We start from the raw sequence: 23213 nt of genomic DNA on the forward strand, positions 1-23213 counted from the left end.
AATTCTAATCAAATTTGAATTGAGTATATTGACAATCTTCAAATCCAAGGATACAATCCCATTCTCTGGGGTAAAGGACTGGGGGGGAATTGAGCAGTGTTGGGAGGAGAACTGCCAAGTCCTAGCATGAAACAGACTGCTTGAAAACAAAACTCACTTTAAAGTACCTTTTCCATCAGTAACCTGAAACAAGAAAATTCTGAACAAGGAGAGCGAAGACACATAAAGATTCAAAGACAAGAAACTAAAACTACCTGGTTTTGAGATAAGAAGTTGTTTGTTTTTATAAGGAGAAAGTGAGGTCTGCAGATGCTGGAGATCAAAGCTGAAACTTTATTGCTGGAACTGCACAGCAGGTCAGGCAGCATCTAGGGAACAGAAGATTCGACGTTTCGGGCACATGCCCTTCTTCAGGAATGAGCAGAGAGTGTTCAGCAGGAGAAGATAAAGGGTAGGGAGGAGGGACTTGGAGGAGGGGCGTTGGGAATGTGATAGGTGGAAAGAGGTCAAGGTGAGGGTGATAGGTCGGAGTAGGGTGGAGGCGGAGAGGTCAAGAAGAAGACTGCAGGTCAGGAGGGCGGTGCCGGGCTGGAGGGATTCGGCTGAGACAAGGTGGGGGGAGGGGGGATGAAGAAACTGGTGAAGTCCAAGTTCATCCCCTGTGGTTGGAGTGTTCCCAGTCGGAAGATAAGACGCTCCTCCTCCGACCGTCGGGTTGTTGTGGTTTGGCGGTGGATGAGTCCAATGACCTGCATATCCTCGGTGGAGTGGGAGGGGGAGTTGAAATGCTGTGCTACAGGTTGGTTGGGTTGGTTCGTCCGGGTGGCCCAGAGGTGCTCTCTGAATCGCTCCGCAAGTAGGCGGCCTGTCTCCCCAATATAGAGGAGGCCACACCGGCTGCAGCGGATGCAGTAGATGATGTGGGTGGAGGTGCAGGTGAATCTGTGGCGGATATGGAAGTTTCCTTTGGGGCCTTGGAGAGAAGTGAGGGGGGAGGTGTGGGCGCAAGTGTTGCACCTCCTGCGGTTGCAAGGGAAGGTGCCGGGAGTGGAGGTTGGGTCGGTGGGGGGTGTGGATCTGACAAGGGAGTCGCGGAGGGAGTGGTCTCTACGGAAAGCTGATAGGGGAGGGGAGGGAAATATATCCTTGGTGCTGGGGTCTGTTTGGAGGTGGCGGAAGTGATGGCGGATGATGCGCTGTACATGGAGATTGGTGGGGTGGTAGGTGAGGACCAGTGGGGTTCTGTCATTGAATGCCAGGGAAAGATGGTTAGATTCACTCTTGATGCTTATTGCCTGGCACTTGAATGTTATTTGTGACTTAATCAACCAAAGCCTGAATATTGACCAAGTCTTGCTGCAAACAAACATGGACAGCTTCAGAAACTGAGAAGTAATGAATATTGCTGAACTTTATATAATCTTCTGACTTTATGATGGAGGGAAGATCATTGTTGGAGCAACTGAAGATGGCTGACACTACCTTAAGAAACTGCTGCAGCAATGCCCTGTTACTGAGAAGACTGATCTCCAGTAGCCACAACCATTTTCATTATATGCTAGGTATGACTCCAACTAGTGGAGAACTTTTCGCTGATTCCCATTGAGTTTTGTTTTACCGAGGCTGTTTGACACCATATTTGGTTAAATGTAGGCTTGATGACAAGCGTAATCATTCTAATTTCATCAAGTTCAGCTCCTTTGTCATGTTTGGACCAAGGCTGTAATAAGGTGAGGAGGTGTATGGCCCTTCATTGCACTATCGACACTTGCCCTCACATTGCTGATGATTGAGAATAGACTGATTGGCAGCATTTGGCCAGGTTGGATTTGTCCTCGCTTTTCTGGACGTATGTGTTTGAGCAATTTTCTAAATTGTTGGGAAGATACCAGTGTTGTAGCTGCCATGGAGCAGCTTGGCTATGGTCATGGCTAATTCTAGAGCACAAGTCTTCGATACTCTTGTCACAGTGTTGTCAGGGTTCATAGTCTTTACAGTATCCAGTGCCTTCAGCCATTTCTTAGTGTCACATGGAGTGATTTGCATTGGCTGAAGACTTTCATTTATGATGGTGAGGACCTTGGGAAGAGGGTGAGATGAAGCATTTGGGACTTCTATCTGAAAGTACTTGCAAATGCTTCAGACTTGAATTTTGCAGTGATGTGCTGGGTATCCTGATATTCAGGATGGGTTTAGTTGTTTCTGTCAGCTTCCCTGCATAGTTTAATTGTCTACAACCCATTCACAACTGAATGTTGGAGGATTGCAGAGCTCAGATCTGATCTTTTGGTTGTGGGATCATTTGGCTCTTTCAGTTGCATGCTGCTTCACTATTTGGCATGTCAATAACCCTGTATTGTAGCTTCACTGGGTTGATACTTAACTTTTAGGTTGCTGCTTCTGATATATCCTTCTGTACTTTTCATTGAGCCAGGGATGATCTCTTTGTTTGATGATAATGATCAAACAGGAAATATGCAAGGACATGAGAGTAGAGATTGTAGTTGAATATAATTCTGCTGCTGCTAATGGCCCACAGCACTTCATGGATGCGTAATTTTAAATTTTCAAATCTGTTTGTAGTCTGTTCCTTTTAGCATTGCAATAGTGCCATATGTATAATGGATGGAACTTCAATGTGAAATGGGACTACATGGTGATTGCTCCTACCAATACTATCATGGACAGAAACATCTACAACTAATAGATTGGTGAGGGTGATGTCAGGCGATCTTTCCCTCAACAATGTACCGAAAACCCAGTCTCTCAGTTACATCCTGTAGGACTGGGCCAATTTGGTCAGTAGCCAGTAATGTTACCAAAGCACTCTTGGTCATGGGCATTGAAGTTTCCAACACAGAGTACATCTGTACTCTTACCATCCTCAACCTCTGTAATTAGTGTTCAAGGTAAAGGAGCTGGGAGAAGTGGTGATAGGTGGTTAACCATGTGGATATGTCTTTGTTTATATTTGGCCTAATGGCAATATTGCAGATTCCGTGGGCAGCTTTGCTCCAATTGTATAGCAGCAACTGCACTATCATTCCTGTTGGGTCTATCTTATCCATGTCCAGGGATGGAAATGTCTGGGACATTAATCTTTAAGATATGATTTTGTGATTTTGACTACATCAGGCTTTTGCTTGACATGCTTGTGGGATAGCTCTCCTAAATTTAGCACAAGCCCCTGGATGTTGGTCAGGAGAATGTTGCGGTATTGACAGGGCTGGTTTTGTTGTCACAATTTCAGGTGCTTGGGTCAATGCTGGGTGGTCTACCTGCTTTATTTTCTTTTTGGCTTTGTAGTAATTTGTTGCAACTGAATGACCTGCAAGGCCAGTGAGCCAGCCTAGGAAAAGATGGCAGGTTTCCGTCCTGAAAGGGCATTTGTGAACCAGGTGGATTTTTATGATAATTAGCCGTTGCTGAGACTTTTTTATTAAACTGCATTGAAATTCCACTATCTGCTATGGTGTGATTTGAACCCATGTTCTGAAAGTTTCAGACTGGGCTTCTAGATATTACACTCTGCCACCACCTTGTGCTTCCTGCATTGTACAGGCTTCTAAACCCCATTTGAGGTGGATGATGAGGTTCGGAAACCCACAGCGAAAATTCAGTCCTATTGGTGGGCTGCCAGTAACCCATGATCTTTTGTCTCAGAGGCAGGTCCCATGATCTTTTGGCTCAGAGGCAGGTCCCAATGACCCACTAGTGATACTAAAACAGCAACCCAAGGTGCCATCTGTCTGTTCCAGTGAATCTTCAAAATCCATCTCATCAAGGACAGCTGTTCCAGCAATACAACATTCTCTTGACAGGTCATGAGATTGTCAGCCTAGTTAACACACTTTAATCTTAACATGTAGCATGTTCCCTAACTGGAGTCAGGAGTCACATCACCATTGAACAAAACTGAGAGACAAAATTGCTTTAAGATTGGCAGCAAAGTAAATGAGTCGTGTTGACGTTTGAGATGTCTGCGGGTGCAAAAATACAGCAGCAGAAACTTTAGAATTCTGAACTTTACATTGCAGATGTCTAAACAATGGCAGCAAAGTGAAGCTCTAATCCCAAATTTGTCTGTTAAAATTGGAGTCAGAAACTGCCTCAGTGCTCACAGCAAGATTTATGGTGATTTCTTTCACATTTCCACATAAAGCAGGAAACAGAAATTCTACAGCTGTGTAGCGTATTCAGGCATCATCCTGAGAGTAATGGATACCCTCTGGCAGATCCATTAGAATGACTGTTGAACTGTAACCAGAGCCAGGTACAATCCTGTCCACATTGGGTCATACATTTCTCTAATCTGCTTCTGTTAATGCTGTTCATCTAGACCATAGCTTCAGCTGTGTGCAAAACAAAACTGTTGATAAAAAGAAAAATAAGTGAAGAATGCTGAAACTGAGAAAGGATAACTGTAGGAAACTTGCAGCTGGTCTCTTGGCATCTGCAAAAGTCAAAGCAGAGGTCACTGTCCAAGGTTCACATCTTTCATTAGTCTGAAAACATAAAACAGGAAAATTATTTATTCTACTCTACAAATTTGGACCCAAAACCTAGACTGACACTCTCAGAGCAATGCTGAGGGAGGTGTTGCACTGTTGGAGATGCTTTTTCCTTTCACTTATGTGATGTGGGTGTTACTGGCTGGCCAGCATTTATTGCCTGTCCCTTGCTGCCCTGGAGAAGGTGGTAGGGTGCTGTGTTCTTGGACTGCTGCAGTCCACGTGCTGTAGGTAGACCCACAATTCTATTAGGAAGGGAATTCCAGGATTTTGACCCAGTGATAGTAGAGGAATGATGATAAATTTCCAAATCAGGATGGTGAGTGACTTGGAGTGGAACTTGCTGATGGTGGTGTGCCCATGCATCTGCTGCCCTTGTCCTTCTAGATGGAAGTCGTTGTGGGTTTGGAAGGTGCTGTCTAAGGATATTTCTGCAATTAATTTTGTAGATAGTACACATTGCTGCCACTGAGCGTCAGTGGTGGAAAGAGCAGATGCTTGTGGATGTGATGCCAATCAAGTGGGCTGTTTTGTCCTGGATGGTGTCAAGCTTATTGAGTATTGTTGGATCTGTACCCATATAGGCAAGTGGGAAATATTCCATCACACTCCTGACTTGTGCCTTGTAGATGGTGAGCAGGCTTTGGGAATTCAGGAGGTGAGTTACTTGATACAGGATTCCTAATACCTGACCTAATCCTGTACCCACTGTGTTTATGTGGCCAATCCAGTTGAGTTTCTGGTCAGTGGTAACCGCAAAGATGTTGATAGTGGAGGATTCAGTAAATATCATTGAATGTCAAGGGGTGGTGGTTAAATTATCTCTTATTAGAGATGGTCATTGCCTGGCATTTGTGTGGCATGAATGTTACTTGCCACTTGTTAGCCTAAGTCCGGATATTGTCCAGTCATGTTGCATTCGCACATGAACTGCTTCAGTATCAAAGGAGTCGTGAATGGTGCTGCACATTGTGCAATCATTGGCAAACATCCCCACAGTTAAGGACCTCATCCATTTCCTCCAACTCAACAAATAAGTTCCCTCCTTTGTCCTTGAGTGGACCTACCTTTTCATAGTTATCCTCTTGCTCTTTATATATGTATAAAACACCTTGGGATTTTGTTTAATCCTGTTTGCCAAACATATCTCATAAGCACTTTTACTCCTCCATATTTGAGGTCCTTCTTGCTTTTTTTATATTCTTCAAGGGCTCTGTCTGCATTCACTTTCCTAAACTTCACATATGCCTTTTTTCTGACTGGCAGGTGGGACTAGATTGGGTTGGGATATCTGGTCTGTTTCCATGCTGTACATCTCAATGACTCTATATGCCTTCTTTTTGACTAAGCTCTCAATTTCTCTTGTCATGCAAGGTTCCTGAATCTTGCTATCCTTATCCTTCATTTTCACAGGAACATGCTGGACTTGAACTCTAATCAACTGACCTTTGAAAGCTTCCCACACGTCAGTTGTGATTTACCTTCAAACAGCTTCCCCCAATCTGCATTCCCCAGTTCCTGCCTAATACTGTGGTAGCTAGCTTTCCCCAGTTTAGTACTCTCACCCAAAGACTACTCTTACCTTATCCATAAGAAGCTTAAAGCTTGTAGAAGTTTGGTCACTTTTCCTGAAATGCTCCCACTGAAACTTGTATCACCTGGTTGGGCTCATTCCCCAAAACCAGGTTCGGTATGGCGCTTTGAGACGGACACTTTACAAATGTTTCAAAAAACAGTCCTGGACATACCTAACAAATTCCCCTGCACCCAAACCCCTGACACTACCCCCATAACAACACTGTTGCTTTTACATTTTCCATTATCCGCCCACAGATCTGTTTCTCTATCATCTCCTGGTGGTTGGGAGGCCTGTAGTGCAGTCCCATCAAAGTGAGTGCACGCTTCCGAGGGCTGAGATCCACCCATATTGCCTCACAGGATGAGCCCTCCAAGTGCCCTTCCGCAGTGCTCTGTGAGATTCTCCCTAATCAGTGACAGAACTCTTCCACATCTTTTATACCCCTTTCTATCTCACCTAAAACATCTAAATCCCAGAATATTAAGCTGCTAGTCTTACAGCCAAGTCTCTGTAGTAGCTACAACATCAAAGTTATATATATTCATTCAAGCTTTAAGTTCATCTGCCTTACCTGTTATACTCCTCACAATAAAACAAATATACCTCAGACTGCTAGTCCCACCATGTTCAGTAATGTCTCCCTGTCTGTTCCTCCTCTTAGTCTCACTGGCTTTGGTCTGTAGCTCCTTCTAGGTCATTTACTTACTGACCTCCTGCTCTGGTTCCCACCATTTCCCCCTTCACCATAACACTAGTTTAAATCTCCACCCATCCCTCTCAACCCTCCAAGTGGCATTAGCTAACTTCCCTGCCAGAATACTGGTGCCTGGGGTCGAGAGTGTGTTACTGGAAAAGCACAACAGGTCAGGCAATATCTGAGGAGCAGGAGACTTGACGTTTCAGGCCAGATCTCTTCATCAGGAATGAGGCTGGGAGCATCGGGGGAGGGGGGGAGGAGGTGGTGGATAGATAAAGGGGAAGGGGTGGGGTTGGGGAGAAGGTAGCTAAGAGTGCAATAGGTGGATGGAGATGGGGGTAAAGGTGATAGATCGGAGAGGAAGGTGGAGTGGATAGGTGGGAAGGAAGATTGACGGGTGGGACAGGTCATGAGGACGGTGCTGAGCTGGAAGGTTGGAACTGGGGTAAGGTGGGCGGAGGGAAAATGAGGAAATGGTGACGTCCACATTGATGCCATGGGGTTGAAGGGTCACGAGGCAGAAGAGAAGGAGTTCTTTCTCCAGGTATTGGGTGGTGAGGGAGTGGAGATGGAGGAGGCCCAGGACCTGCATGTCCTTGGCAGAGTGGGAGGGGGAGTTGAAATGTTGGGCCGTGGGGCGGTGGGGTTGATTGGTGTGGGTGTCCCAGAGATGTTCTCTAAAGCGCTCTGCGAAAAGGCATCCAGTCTCCCCAGTGTAAAGGAAACCGCATCGGGAGCAACAGATACAATAAATGACATGTGTGGAAGTGCAAGTGAAACTTTGATGGATGTGGAAGGCTCCTTTGGGGCCTTGGACGGAGTTTAGGGGGAGGTGTGGGCGCAGGTTTTACAATTCCTGCAGTAGCAGGGGAAGGCGTCAGGAGGGGAGGGTGGCTTGTTAGGAGGTGTGGACCAGACCAGGTAGTTGTGGAGGGAACGGTCTTTGTCGAAAGCAGATGGGGGTGGGGAGGGAAATGTATCCCTGGTGGTGGGATCCATTTGTAGGTGGCAGTAGTGTTGGCGAATGATGCGATTTATGCGGAGATTAGTGGGGTGGAAGGTGAGGACTGGAGGGGTTCTGTTTGAGAGTGTGTTGCTGGAAAAGCACAGCAGGTCAGGCACATCCGAGGAGCAGGAGAATTGACATTTCAGGCCCCTCTAGTTTAGGTGCAACCTGTCCTTCTTGTACAGGTCCCACCTGCCCCAGATCACATCAGTGATCCACACACCTGAAGCGCTCCGTTCTACACCAGGTCTTTGGCCACGTATTTCACTGAACTATCATCCTATTCCTAGCCTCACTGGCATGTGGCACAGCAAATAATCCTGTGGTTACAACCCTAGAGATTCTGCTTTTCAACTTCCTACCCAACTCCCTGAACCCCCTTTGCAGGACCTCATCTCTCTTTCTGTCTATGTTGTTAGTACCAATATGGCCCACAACGTCAGGCTGCTCAACCTCCACCTTCAGAATATCCTGTGCCTGCTCAGATACACCCTTGACCCTGGCACTGGGGAAGCAACGCACCATTTTGGAGTCTTGCTCATGGCCACAAAAATGTCTATCTGTGCCCCTGAGTATAGAGACCCCCATCACTGCTGCTCGCCTACACTTCGACAGAGCCAGTCAAGGTGCCACTGAGCTGATGCTACTGCTGCTTTCCTCTGAGCTGATCCCACCCCCCATCCCCCATCAATATCCAAAATGGTGGAACTGTTTGAGAGAGGAATGGCAACAGGGGAACCCAGCACTGCCTGCCTATATATACTCACCTTCCCAACTCTTCTCTGTCTGTGTAGCCCTTCCTGGTGGTGTGACCAGCTCAGTAAATGTGCTATCCACGACATTCTCAGCCTCATGGATGCTCCGCAGTGAGGCCATCCACAGCTCCAGTTGTTCCATGTGGCAAATCAGGAGCTGCAGCTGAACACACTCCTGCATACGCAGTCACCATGGAGACTGGAAGTGTCTCAGATTTCCCAGTGAAGGAGCATTCCATGGGGCTATTCCTGTCATTTTAAACCTTATTGAGGAAATCAACCTTATTAAGAACATACAATAATCCAGAAACTGATTACACAACTTTACCCACTCATCATCAAATTAAGGTATCTCACTCCTGCTCCCTTTTCCTAGCAGATTACAACTGCAAACATTAAGTTCTTTATCTCTTTCCAGGTACAACTCAATCAGTCTGCAAACCTGGTTCCTCAACAGCTAAGCCGAGGTCACTCTTTAATCATGACATCACCTCTACCCTTAAATACAACTCCATGTTGGCTCTGACTGACCCTGCATCTCAGGTATTTATCCTGCTGTTCACCCCCAGATTCACACTGACTGACCCCGCTCCTCAGGTATTTATCCTACTGTTCACTCCTAGATTCACTCTGACTGACCCCACTCCTCAGGTATTTATCCTGCTGTTCACCTCCAGGGTCACTCTGGAGGATGGGAAAAATTTCTGGCTGTAACAGCTGCTCCTTTTTTGAGGTATTTTAGGTGTTGGAGGTGATTTCCTCAAATTCCAGGAACAACAATTACGGTTTTATATGCTGTTGCATTGTCTTGGAACTTTTGGAAAAAAAAGTCAAAACAACAGCTGTTTTAGAAGGGAGAACAGTCAAAGGAAGCACACGGTGAGGAGAGTGCAGGGGAGAGAGAGAGAGAGAGAAAGAAACTGACACCACAGTGTACCTGCACAGTTACTGCCTTTGATGTTTGAATTCACTCGACATCAGAGTGCATCTGGGAAAATTAACAAACAGTGAAATTAACAACTGATCTTGGAGGAACTGTTTGGGCGAAGTCACAGAGCAGAAACAGATAAGTGAATTGTGTAAGTGTTGCCTACAGAAAGTCTGCAGTAGTGAGTAGAGTTGGGTTCTTCCTTGATTATATGTTTTTTTGAGATATGTCTCTTGATTAAACTTAAATATAAACCGTAACTATTAATTTAACCTTGGGCAGTGTTTTGTAGAGGAATAAGATGGTGCTATTTTCTGGGTCTGTAGATTGTGAAGGAGCAAAAATGGCCTTCATTAGAGTGAGATGCGCTTCTTGACAGATGTGGGAGTTTAATAAGGGTTACTGCGGATTATATCTGCAATAAATGTTGTTGGTTGCAAATCTTATCAGATCGAATGGATCGGTTGGAGTGACAGTTAGAGGCAATGAGGAATTTGCAACAGCAACAGTATGGGATAGATGGCAGTTAAAGGAAGAGGTGAAAGTCTCAGATACAGTCACATAGTTGGGTTAACTCCAGGAAAGGTAAGAGAGGTAGGCAGCTAGTGCGGGAGTCTTCTGTGGCTATCCCCATTTCAAACAAGCATGCCGTTTTGGAAAATATAGGGGGTGATCGATTCACAGGGAAACGTAGCACGAACAGCCAGGTTTCTGGTATTGAGACTAGCTCTAATGCAACAAGGGGTATGTCGGGTTCTAAGAGATCAATTGTGTGAGGGAACTCTCTAGTCCGAGGTACAGACAGATGTTTCTGTGACCAGCAGTGAAAAATCAGAATGGCGTGTTGCTTCCCCGGTGCCAGGATCAAGGATATCTCAGAGAGGGTGCAGAATGTTCTCAAGGGGGAAAGGGGCCAGCAAGAGATCATTGTCCACATTGGAACCAATGACATAGGAAGGGAAAAGGTTGAGATTTTGAAGGGAGAGGCCTAACGGGGAAGGCAGATGAGCTCAGGGCATGGGTAGGAACATGGGACTGGGATATCAAAGCAATTACAGAAACATGGCTCAGGGATGGGCAGGACTGGCAGCTTAATGTTCCAGGATACAAATGCTACAGGAAGGATAGAAAGGGAGGCAAGAGAGGAGGGGGAGTGGCATGTTTGATAAGGGATAGCATTACAGCTGTACTGAGGGAAGATATTCCTGGAAATACATCCAGGGAAGTTATTTGGGTGGAACTGAGAAATAAGAAAGGTATGTATTATTGGGATTGTATTATAGACCCCCTAATAGTCAGAGGGAAATTGAGAAACAAATTTGTAAGGAGATCTCAGCTATCTGCAAGAATAATAGGGTGGTTATGGTAGGGGATTTTAACTTTCCAAACATAGACCTACTCTTGGGAAATAAGGCTGGACAGGTGACTGAGGTGTCAGTGGGGGAGCACTTTGGGGCCAGCGACTATAATTTTATTAGATTTAAAATAGTGATGGAAAAGATAGACTAGACTTAAAAATTGGAGAAAGGTCAATTTGACGGTATTAGGCAAGAACTTTCAAAAGCTGATTGGGGACAAATGTTTGCAGGAAATGGGAGGCCTTCAGAAATGAGATAATGAGAATCCAGAGAAAGTATATTCCTATTAGGGTGAAAGGAAAGGCTGGTAGGTACAGGGAATGCTGGATAACTAAAGAAATTGAGGGTTTGGTTAAGAAAAAGAAGGAAGCATATGTCAAGTATAGACAGGATAGATTGAGTGAATCCTTAGAAGAGTTTAAAGGCAGTAGGAGTATACTGAAGAGGGAAATCAGGAGGCCAAAAAGGGGACATGAGATACCTTTGGCAAATAGAATTAAGGAGAATCCAAAGAGTTTTTACAAATACATTAAGGACAAAAGGGTAACTAGGGAGAGAATAGGGCTCCTCAAAGATCAGCAAGGCGGCCTTTGTGTGGAGTCGCAGAAAATGGGGGAGATATTAAACGAGTATTTTGCATCAGTATTTACTGTGGAAAAGGATTTGGAAGATATAGAAAGTAGCGAAATTGATGGTGACACCTGAAAAATGTCCATATTACAGAGGAGAAAGTGCTGGATGTCTTGAAACGGTTAAAGGTGGATAAATCCCCAGGACCTGATCAGGTGTACCCTAGAACTCTGTGGGAAGCTAGAGAAGTGATTGCTGGTCCTCTTGCTGAGATATTTGTATCATTGATAGTCACAGGTAAGGTGTCAGAAGACTGGAGGTTGGCTAATGTGGTGCCACTGTTTAAGAAAGGTGGTAAGGACAAGCCAGGGAACAATAGACCGGTGAGCCTGACCTCGGTGATGGGAAAGTTGTTGGAGGGAATCCTGAGGGACAGGATGTACATGTATTTGGAAAGGCAAGGACTGATTAGGGATAGTCAACATGGCTTTGTGCGTGGGAAATCGTGTCTCACAAACTTGATTGAGTTTTTTGATGAAGTAACAAAGAGGATTGATGAGGGCAGAGCTGTAGACGTGATGTAAATGGACTTCAGTAAGGCGTTCGACAAGGTTCCCCATGGGAGACTGGTTAGCAAGATTAGATCTCACAGAATACAGGGAGAACTCGTCATTTGGATACAGAACTGGCTCAAAGGTAGAAGACAGAGGGTGGTGGTGGAGGATTGTTTTTCAGACTGGAGGCCTGTGACCAGTGGAGTGCTACAAGGAAGAAGGTGTTTGGTATGCTTTCCTTTATTGGTCAGAGTATTGAGTACAGGAGTTGGAAGGTCATGTTGCAGCTGTACAGGACATTGTTAGGCCACTGTTGGAATATTGCATGCAATTCTGGTCTCGTTCCTATCAGAAAGATGTTGTGAAACATGATGGGTTCATAAAAGATTTACAAGGATGTTGCCTAGGTTGGAGGATTTGAGGTATAGGGAGAGGCTGAACAAGCTGGGGCTGTTTTCCCTAGAGCATCGGAGGCTGAGAGGTGACCTTATAGAGGTTTAGAAAATTATGAGGGGCATGGATTGGATAAATAGAAAGTCTTCTCTCTGGGGTGAGGGAAACTAGAACTAGAGGGCATAGGTTTAGGGTAAGAGGGGAAAGATATAAAAGGAACCTAAGGGGCAACATTTTCACGCAGAGGGTGGTATGTGTATGGAATGAGCTACCAGAGGAAGTGGTGGAGGCTGATACAATTGCAACATTTAAAAGGCATTTGGATGGGTATATGAATAGGAAGGGTTTGGAGGGATATTGGCAAGGTGCTGGCAGGTGGGACTAGATTGGGTTGGAATATCTGGTCAGCATGGACGAGTTGGACTGAAGGGTCTGTTTCCATGCTGTACATCTCTATGACTCTATGACTGACCCCACTTCTCAGGTATATATCCTGCTGTTCACCTCAAGGTTCACTCTGGCTGACCCCGCTCCTCAGGTATGTATCCTACTGTTCACCCCCAGATTCACACTTACTGACCCCACTCTTCAGGTATTTATCCTGCTACTGCTGTTCACCCCCCCAGGCTCACGCTGACTGACCCCCACTCCTCAGGTATTTATCCTGCTGCTGCCGTTCACCCCCCAGGCTCACTCTGACTGACCCCCACTCCTCAGGTATTTGTCTTGCTGCTGCTGTTCACTGAGACTCTTTCTCCTTTGCTCTGTTGCTGCTGCTGTCAGTGCTCAGACTAACCTTGTACCAGGTCATCATCACATCAGCTGTGGGTTTATTGACAACTGGGATAAGTTCAATGGGCTGAATGTCCTAGTTCTGTTCCAATTTCTCCTGATTTTACAGTGGTTAACTCTCTGGAGTTTGACTTAAACCAAAAACTTCTGATTCAAGGCAAAGAGAGAATTAATCTTTTTATAGAAGAATTTTTTCGTTATAGAAGGCTTCGTGGAAGAGCTATAAATACACATTTGCAAAATGGACTGAAGCCAATGGATCAGGACTAACTTCTGTTAATAAATGATCTGTCCCACTCATTGAAAACAGGTCAGTTCCTCTCAGTATATGGCTATATATAACCCTTATCCTCAAGACAGGTCGTAAATCTTTCCTATCTGTTGACCCTCAACAGGTCTCCCCTATCAATTAGACAGAGACCCCCTTGACACAGGAAATGTCTTGAGGCTTGGACTGAAGTATAGATCATATCAATCAGCTTTGTCTTAGGTCTCTGCAGGGTCTGGATCCTGTTATAGGTGAAGAGGTCTATCAACAGATGGGCCGCAAAAGGAAAAGTGGAAAGGTCACTTGCAGAAATAGCCAATAATTCTTTCGCGATCTACAGCAGTAGAAATGCAGTTATTTTTCCACAAGAGCACAATTGAAAGTTGCTTGCATTTTATATAAAATTTATGTATTTTAAAAAGTCTTTTTTCTCTCCACTTCTCTGATTGAAGTTTGCTCTTAACAAAACAATTTCCATTCCAGCTGTCAGTGCCTGCATCAAGATAGCTGCTTTGTCAATGCACCTCAACACCATTCTACATCTCCTCTCATTGAAATTATTAGGATGAAATTGAACGAGAAAGTTTTGTACATGTATGGACATGCTCATGGGGATCCAGGATAGAATTATACAAAACTTGTCCAATTAGGTCAATTGCGTTCACTGAACAGTGTTTGTACTTTAGACTTTGTTCAGACCTAGCTCCCAGGTGTGACTGGTTACTGCCCCAAAACTCACCATTCCTTTGATCAGAGGAATTTTGACTGAAAAAGTAGTGATTCTGATGAGTAATTTTATCAGTGGAATCCTAGTTTATTATCTGTCCTATGCAGTGTTCCCACCCAGCCAGTTCTCACTGACCTATTTCTGCTATCTCCCTGTTCCAAATTCACATCCAGCACATATGCACGTGGGCTGCAAGCATCCGGAGCAGTGTCCAGCTGCGAGCCTCAGTATATGTATGCAGACATTGTTTAAGAACATAATTAGACTTAATTTTGAAGCCCACTAGAGTTGAATAGTCTGCCAACTCACTGCTCATGCTCACACTTGAGGAAAATGTTAGAGGACATCAACCCACATTGTACTGTGCACCAACATATTGGAGGTAACATATATAAATGGTCTGGAGAGGGAAGGTTCAATGTTATTGATACCCCATCTACAGTTCAGGTTCTGCTATATCATGTCAGAGAAATTTTTAAAACACATAATTATGAAGGAATGGTATTGTGACCTCACCATCACTTGATTCTGATTTTTCCTTGCGAAAGCTCCTCCCTCTCATATATCCTCCACATCAGGCCACTTGAGCAGCCTCGATTTTAATCACTCACCATTGGCCGTCATGCCTTCAGCTGCTTAGATCCTAAACTCTGGGTTTCCTTGTAAAACACTGACTATCTTTAACTCACAACTTAAAATAACCCTCTTGATTCGCCTTCTTTTCACCAATCCTAATGAAGTGGCTTGACTTTTTTTTTGTTTGATAACAATCCTATGACACATCTCAGGATATTTTTTACTCTGTTAAGAGCAAATGCAAGTTATTACTGTCAGTTGCTTGATGCCAACACATGGATATGAAGGGACCAGTTCCTGAGATCCTGATTCTGAACCAACTTTGCATAGGCACAGTTAATGTGCATGTTATATTGGGCACCATGAGTTGCAAGCTTGGACCAACTGAATGGTAGCACTGTATTCAACACTGTTGAAGTTTGAAATGCAGATGTTCATAGATTTTATCAAAGGGTTTTTCATGAAATCGAACATTCTAAGCTGAAATATGAGGTGATCCTTCAGTAGTGAGCAAAATCTTCATAAGGCCTATGAAGTGTATAATTTAGAGCACTTGCAAGTGTGAGGGTGAGCTGGTACAAGTGAAAAGAGAGAAAACAAGTGAGACAGTCAGGGCAAAGAGAAGTAGAAAAGTACATGTAGAGACAAAAATAAATTCACACTCTAATAGAAGGCATGGTAACAAAGTATTTCTTTCTCTGCCATCCCTCCCATCTCAGTTTTACATTCAGTGAGTTTAGCAAATATACCTTGCATTGTCTTATTCTGTTGTAATCTGCTCACTTTTTACTTAGAATTAAAATAACATTTGTTCCTTCAGCTTTTGTTCCTTTAGTCTAACTTTTCTCTCAATGAATCTTTTATGTATATCTGTTGTCCTACAGAAGTCACATTGCTAAGTGTGGAAAGGACAGTAAGAGTTAATAAAAAGGGAATAACAGCCATCTTTTCCTAATAGTTTGATTATGACTTTGGTAAGAACCTCTCCATCAAAGCTGGGGTCATCTGCCCAACACTACAAAACTAGAGCAACTTCCAACACTAATTAGCCCGAATTGACCTGAGTGAGAGCCTAGTTAGATGACATTCTCAAAGGCTGCTCATGAATGATGGTCTAAAAGGAGAGGCAATGTTAAGAGTTAACTACTGTAAGCTCCAAACAACCCAAGAGTCACTGTAGTCCCAGAAGGCTGCTCTCTCAGTAGAAAGACAACTAGCTTAACCTGAAGGTCAGCGTGCCTCAGGCACAGGGCAAAGTTGAGAAGCTGGGACTTTCATGGTAACCTCAGCCAATGCTGGAATTGAGCCTGTGCTGTTGGTGTTACTCTGCAATGCAAGCCAGTCAATGTAGCTAACTGACCCCAAGAGGTACTAACTGGGAATGACCACCATCTAAGGCCACAAAAGTTGAATTCTTTTACACTTTCTGTAATATCCAATTTACTCTCATGTTGTACACCCAATTTGGAATTCATATTATGGATATTAAGGATATTGCAACTGTGTTGAGGTATCTTAGAATGAACATTCTGTATGTAGAAAATTTGAACTGCATTGTACTTCTAATTTTCAATTTAAAATGTTTTGTAATATACTTTAACAAATTTTAAGAAATATATTTTTGGAAAAAAGAGGCCACCAGCTAAGACCTTTTTAATCATAGCATGTGCAGAGACTGGAAACTGCAAAACCTCTAGGGCTCACTATTTGAACATGTAACAAATCTTATAAATATTGAGTATATTTGTAAATGTAGTCAGTAACATAAAACATTGAAAGAAGCTAATTTGGTTTTCACCTTATCTAATGTCAAATTTGAATTGTCATGTAATGTCCTTTTCAAAGTTAAGTATATTTTTGAAAAAAAAGCATTGATTTAGTTTTCATTCTGGTGCCTGCCCTTTCAGGTAATCCCATGATGCTGTCAGACAATCCAATCACAGTACTTCCCAGCAGGGTCACAGCATTCTCCCCAGTGCCTAAGTCAATATTTATTCTGTAATGAACATGGCTAAAACAAATTGTCTGGTCATCTTCATAGTGCTGTGTTTACGAATCTACTGTGTGCAGATTGGTTGCTACAGTTCTTACATTGCAACAGCTACAACACTGCATTGATTGTAAAGTGCTTGGGACAGGCTGAGGTTATGAAAAATACTAAGTAAATGCTAGTCTTCCTGTCATCTTTCTTTTAAAATTCTTACTTGTTTATGTTTTGCAAAAGATTCCCAAGTTCACATCACGCATTGTGGAGTTGAAGGCCCATTACCAGTGGCCTATAACTGGAAGATTGAGTACTTGGGTCTTAAATACAAAATACTAACTGTTATTCCTTGCAGCATTCTGGCCACCATTGTACATCAGAAGATGACTCCAGTTGTCACTGGATTTACTCCATAAAATCAAACAGATAAGGAGACCGTTCAGTCCATTGTGCCTGTGACAGCTCTTTGAATGAGCTATTCAGTTTTATCCCATTCTCTCTGTGCTTTCCCCATGGGCATGCAACTGGTTACTGTTCAGGTATTTATCCAATTCCCTTCTAAAGTTTAATATTGAATCTGCTTCAGGCAATGCATTCCAGATCACAATAACACCAACTTACATTTGGTTAGTACCTTTAACATCCTTTCAAAGGATGTTGCAAAAGTTGAACATAAGCCACATAAGGTGATGTTGACCAATTAATCAAAAGTTTGAGTCTAGGGTTGGGGTGGGAGCAGGCGGGGGTGCATCTTAAAAGGTGGAAAGAAAGGGAGATAGAGGCAGAGATTCCAGTCATCAGGGGATCAGCAGATGGAAACAAAGCCACAAATGGTGAAACGATGAAAATTTGAGGTGCACAAAAGACCAGATCCAAAAGAGTGCTGAAATGCCAAGGAGTTATTCATTTTTTTGTCAATTACCTTAAACCAATGTCCTCTGGTTACTGAACCTCCTACCTGTGGAAACAGTTTCCCGTCATTTTCTGTATCAAAACTTTGTCATGATTTTGAAAGTCTCAATTGAACCAATCGTTAATCTTATCCGCTTTAAAAGAAATTAATCCCATCATCTCCAGTGGTTCCATGTAACCCTGCTCCCATTCTCTTTATTTCTCCTCTGCATGTAATTCCGGACTCTCAATGTCAATTTTACAGTGTGGCATCCAAACTGTGGCTAAGGCTTGTTCAGGGATGAGTAAATATTTGAGGTTACATAAGCAGTGTCACTCATTTCTCACTGCAATGCCATATCAATATCTGACAGCATTGAAAACCTTAACACATCATTTAAATGTGAATATATGTTCGCTATCCAGATCTCAGTTTACAGTATCTCAATTGGTAATAACCAATCGTACCTTGCCTCCCTCTATCAGCAGAAATTCAAACATGTCTTACTAAATTCAGCCAATAGGAGGAGTGAAAGACACACTCTTGAGTTCAGTCAAGCTGGGATTGAAGTATCTTTCTTCAATATTGAAACATTAACTACTTCTTAAAAAGAGAGAATGGGAATTTCTGTTGTGGATTTCATGATCTCAGGACACCCCGATAAATTCACCAGCGGAGTACTTTTTTGAACTGTTGTAGCATTGGAAACAGCAGCCAATTTGGTCACAGTAAGCTTCCCCAGAAAGTAATGTGAGAGTAACAGATATTCTGTTGTAATGATGTTGAATGAGGGACTAAATATTGGCTCAAATACCAGTCACTTTTTAATACATAGAGTCATAGAGATGTACAGCATAGAAACAGACCCATCGGTCCAACCCGTCCATGCTGACCAGATATCCCAACCCAATCCAGTCCCACCAGCCAGCACACAGCCCATAACCCTCCAAACCTTTCCTATTCATATAGCCATCCAAATACCTCTTAAATGTTGCAATTGTACCAGCCTCCACCACTTCCTCTGGCAGCTCATTCCATACACATACCACCCTCTGTATGAAAAAGTTGCCCCTTAGGTTCCTTTTATATCTTTCCCCTCTCACCCTAAACCTATGCCCTCGAGTTCTGGACTTCGTGCTATGACCCCACCTCTGCACCTCCCACCACAGATCTCCTGAAAGATCAATGCTTGCAGAGGCCAGGTCTTGCCATGGCCAATGAAAAATCAAACAGAATCCTTTTTATGCCTTGATTGAATAATTCTGCCATGTCCAAAAATGTTTCTAAACAAATGAGAAATAAAATAACAAATGTTTTAGCATGCCTATGATTTTTCTCCTTGTGTTTTAAATCTTGGAGATTATTTTGTAACACATGGAACCTCCAGGGCAGTCTTGGGAAGTTGTCAACACTAATACCTTGAGGAGGTATCCACTGGTCACAGAGTTGGGAATGTAACTTTCAAGCCATTTTTTTCCAGCTTTAGCATCTTATTCTTAGCCACCCCTCTGAAGAACTCGTAAGTGGAGCATTCCTGTTTGGAGTGGGTGGTGGTGGTAGGCGGGGAAGGAAGGGTGAAGCTGGTGGTTTAGTCTTAATTCTGCAATGACACCGTCAGCAGTTAGTTCACAGCAGTGCTTGTCTCTGGAACATATCCTGCATGACTTAATACAATGTTGACCAGACAGAGGACATGCCTTCCACTGGAAATTCCCGACCATTGTCACAGTCACAGCCTGCTTTGCATTGGTCAGTATGTCTTTTGTTTACAAATTACCAATAATTTAACAGTAATTTGGGGCTTGAGTGTTTGCATTTAGTTATAAGTATGTTGACTTAACCAGCTACCTCAGCATAAATGCTGCTTTTCAGGTGACTGTTCTTTTATGATGTCGTGTATGTAGTATAGCTGTTGTATTAAACAGGCTAAGTGCTTTAACATATGTTTGGGTATATCCACAATAAATGCATCCGCTTCCTGTAGGCAGTCACTGTTTAACTTTACACTGCTGGTTCACAGGTTTCTCAGACCTTAAGACAAAGCAGCAGTTAAATAAATATTTAATTGTGTAACTTTAATTTAGACAGGATCCTATCTTATTGATTTTTCACGGATAGTTCATTTGAGAAGGTGTTCTTTTCTGATTATTCCACCTGGAATTAATGTCGCGGGATTTTCCAAATGGATTTACAGCCAGGGGATACTTTCAGAAATGTAGTCACTGTTACAATACAGGAAACACAGCAGCTCCCAGTTCCAGACACCAGTCTGATTATAACCAGATAGCCAGTTGAGTTGTTGTTGGTTAAAGTCTAAATATTGGCTGGCAAGGTGGCTCAGTGGTTAGCACTGTTACCTCACAACACCAGGGATCTGGGTTTAATTCCACTCTTGGGCAACTGTCTGTGTGGAGTTTGCACATTCTCATTCTATCTGTGTGGGTTTCCTCCTACAGTCCAAAGATGTACTAGTTAGGTGGATTGGTCATGCTAAATTGTCCATAATGTCCAGGGATATGTAGGTTAGGTGGATTAGCCATGGGTAATGTAGGGTGACAGTGATGGAGTTGGTCTGGATGCTCTTCAGCAGGTCATTGTGGACCTGATGGGCTGAATGGCTGCTTCCACATTGTAGGGATTCTTTTGGACAGGATAGAACTGTGGAAGGTTTTTCTGCTCTTTAATGTAGTACCGTGGGATCTTTTACATCTGACAGAACAGTTGAGGCTTGGTTTATGTCTCATCCAAAGGGCAGAGCCTCTGATAATGCAGTACTCCCTGTGTGTGCTGCCCTGCCGAGTGTCAGCCTGGATTATGTGCTCAATGCTTTAGAGTGAGACTGAAATGTTATTTCTCAGCAGAGAGAGTGCTTACCACCCATTGAGCCATGGCTGAACATATGTTGCCTGGGATTTGTCCCTTTGCTCATGGAGGGTCTTTAGCTAAGAATTCATAGATACCATCTGGTGCCTCATATAACTGACTGTGTGGGCCTACACAGAGTACAGCCTGGCAATTTAACTGCATGGTGCTTTCAGATGCAGGGACCTTGTCTCATTTTTTTAAATCTCTCACTAGTCAATCTATATGTAGCACCACTTGGGAGGATTAGAACATAGAACAAAACAGCGCAGTACAGGCCCTTTGGCCCTCGATGTTGCACCGCTCTGTGAAGACAATCTGAAGCCCATCTAACCTACACAACTCCATTCTCGTCCATATGCTTATCCAATAATCTTTAAATGCCCATAAAGTTGGTGTGTCTACAATTTTTGCAAGCAGCTGAAAAATGTGTTGCTGGAAAAGCACAGCAGGTCAAGCAGCATCCAAGGAGCTGGAGAATCGACGTTTCAGGCATAAGCCCTTCTTCATAAGCCCTGATTCCTGAAGAAGGGCTTATGCCCAAAATGCCGATTCTCCTGCTCCTTGGATGCTGCCTGACCTGCTGCGCTTTTCCAGCAACACATTTTTCAGCTCTGATCTCCAGCATCTGCAGTCCTCACTTTCTCCTAATTTTTTCAGGCACTGCATTCCACACTCCTACTACACTCTGAATAAAGAAACTACCCTGACATCTGTCCTATATCTATCATTCCTCAGTTTGAAGCTATGCCCCGTCATGCTATCCTCAGAAAAAGGCTCTCACTGTCCACCTGATCTAACCTGGTTAGTTGACTTTGAACCAATGATTCCCAAGGCTCCAAGCCACTGGCATATCTGACCGAAATGGAGCAGAAGGGACTTGAATCCAGACCTTCAGGGCCTTAGGTAGAGACACTAACACTGCACCATGAGATCTCAATCCTGGCTTTCACTGTTTCACATTTTGGTCTGATCTAGATATTTTTAAACAGCCTGTTCAGATGTGTTATTACACACCTCTGGAGTAAGTGAGATTTGAACCTGGCTCAGAGATAGAGACATAAACACCACACATCAAGAGCTGAACCTTAGCTTTCATTGTCTTATACCTTAGTCTGTTCAAACCTAATGACAGAAATTGATTGCTATGATTGGTTAATGACTCTATTAAAGTAGTCACCAGGTGACTGGCGACCAGGATGGCTAACGATTAGATTCCCTACAGTGTGGAAACATGCCCTTCGGCCCAACAAGTCCACCCAAACCTATTTCATTCTGACTAATGCACCTAACACTATGGGCAATTTAGTCTGGCCAATTCACCTGACCTGCACATCTTTGGACTGTGGGAGGAAACCCACGCAGACACAGGGAGAACGTGCAAACTCCACACAGACAGTCGCTCAAGGCTGGAATCAAACCCGGGTTCCTGCTGCTGTGAGGCAGCAGTGCTAACCACTGAGCCACTGTGCCACCCCCAGTGGACCAGGTCTTTCCGATTTAATCCTATTTTCTTCCTAAGATCTATTAACAATCCACTCCTGCAGTCAGGGAATTAGTCAAGGGCATCCAGTTTTGTGTTGTTAGTCATGCATGGAGCATGTTTTGTACAGTGTGGAGACTTTCCATTAGAAACTCTAACTTGTAAAAGAGTAACAACAAATGGAGAACTGGTTAAAGCAAATTCAAACTAGTTTTAAGCTTTTTAATCTTTGTTCCAGACTTTCCTCTGAGAGTAATATGAATTTTAACCCTCATAGATCGCTGCTATTCTCCAACTCTGGCCTTCCGTGCATTCCTGATTTTCATCATTCCACCACTGGCGACTGTTCCTCCTGCTGTTTGAGCCCTGAGCTCCAGAACTCCACCTATGCCCCACCCAACAACCTCCCTGCCTCTCCATCCTCCTTTCAGACAGGCCCGAAAACCTAGCCCTTTGACTGATTCGAGAACATTGTTCGCATTGGTTTGTGTCAAATTGTGTTTGTTAATAGTCGAGAGTGTGGTGCTGGAAAAGCAGAGCAGGTCGAGCAGCATCCGAGGAGCAGGAGAATCGACGTTGCCGGCATAAGCCCTTCATCAGGATTCCTGATGCCCAAAATGTCGATTCTCCTGCTTCTCGGATTCTGCCTGACCTGCTGTACTTTTCCAGCACCACACTCTCAATTCTGATCTCCACCGTCTGCAGTCCTCACTTTCTCCCTGTTTTTTTCGGAAACACATTAGATACGAGGCCAAGGCCTGAGTTGGATGAGTGCTGAGACCTCGGAGATTATTGGACGAGGTGGGATTTGCCAAGTTGGGTGGGAATTTTAAAATTGAAACATTGCCAGATGAGACATCAATGCATGTCAGTAAACGAGTTTGCTGTGAACTTGGATGGGAGATTGAATTTGTCCAGTTCATACATTCCCAGCTTTGGCCACAGCCTTGTGTGTGAAATTCTGCTGTGTGCTGTTTCTTAAAATTATAATTTAAAAATTAAACATACAAACCTAGAACATAGAAAAATACAGCGCAGTACAGGCCCTTTGGCCCTTGATGTTGCGCCGATCCAAGCCCACCTAACCTACACTAGCCCACTATCCTCCATATGCCTATCCAATGCCCGTTTAAATGCCCATAAAGAGGGAGAGTCCACCACTGCTACTGGCAGGGCATTCCATGAACACACGACTCGCTGAGTAAAGAATCTACCCCTAACATCTGTCCTGTACCTACCACCCCTTAATTTAAAGCTATGCCCCCTCGTAATAGCTGA

At 43.7% G+C, this 23213-nt stretch overlaps 1 protein-coding gene across 4 annotated transcripts in view; it reads left to right on the forward strand.

Moving 5' to 3' along the window:
* The window catches only part of fam110d (family with sequence similarity 110 member D), a 69520-nt gene that overhangs the window by 3521 nt on the left and 42786 nt on the right, over nucleotides 1-23213 (forward strand). For 2 of the 4 annotated variants that reach the window (XM_043717559.1, XM_043717557.1), the window contains exon 1: nucleotides 19179-19339. The exons of 1 other annotated variant lie outside the window; for it this stretch is intronic. The gene's annotated coding sequence lies outside the window, so the exon portion shown is untranslated. Of the gene's footprint in view, nucleotides 1-19178; nucleotides 19340-22212; nucleotides 22369-23213 lie in introns of those variants that run through there. One more of the 4 variants, XR_006315667.1, reaches the window with a different exon arrangement.

Source organism: Chiloscyllium plagiosum, chromosome 27 (assembly GCF_004010195.1).
Source record: "Chiloscyllium plagiosum isolate BGI_BamShark_2017 chromosome 27, ASM401019v2, whole genome shotgun sequence".
NCBI lineage: Eukaryota > Metazoa > Chordata > Chondrichthyes > Orectolobiformes > Hemiscylliidae > Chiloscyllium > Chiloscyllium plagiosum.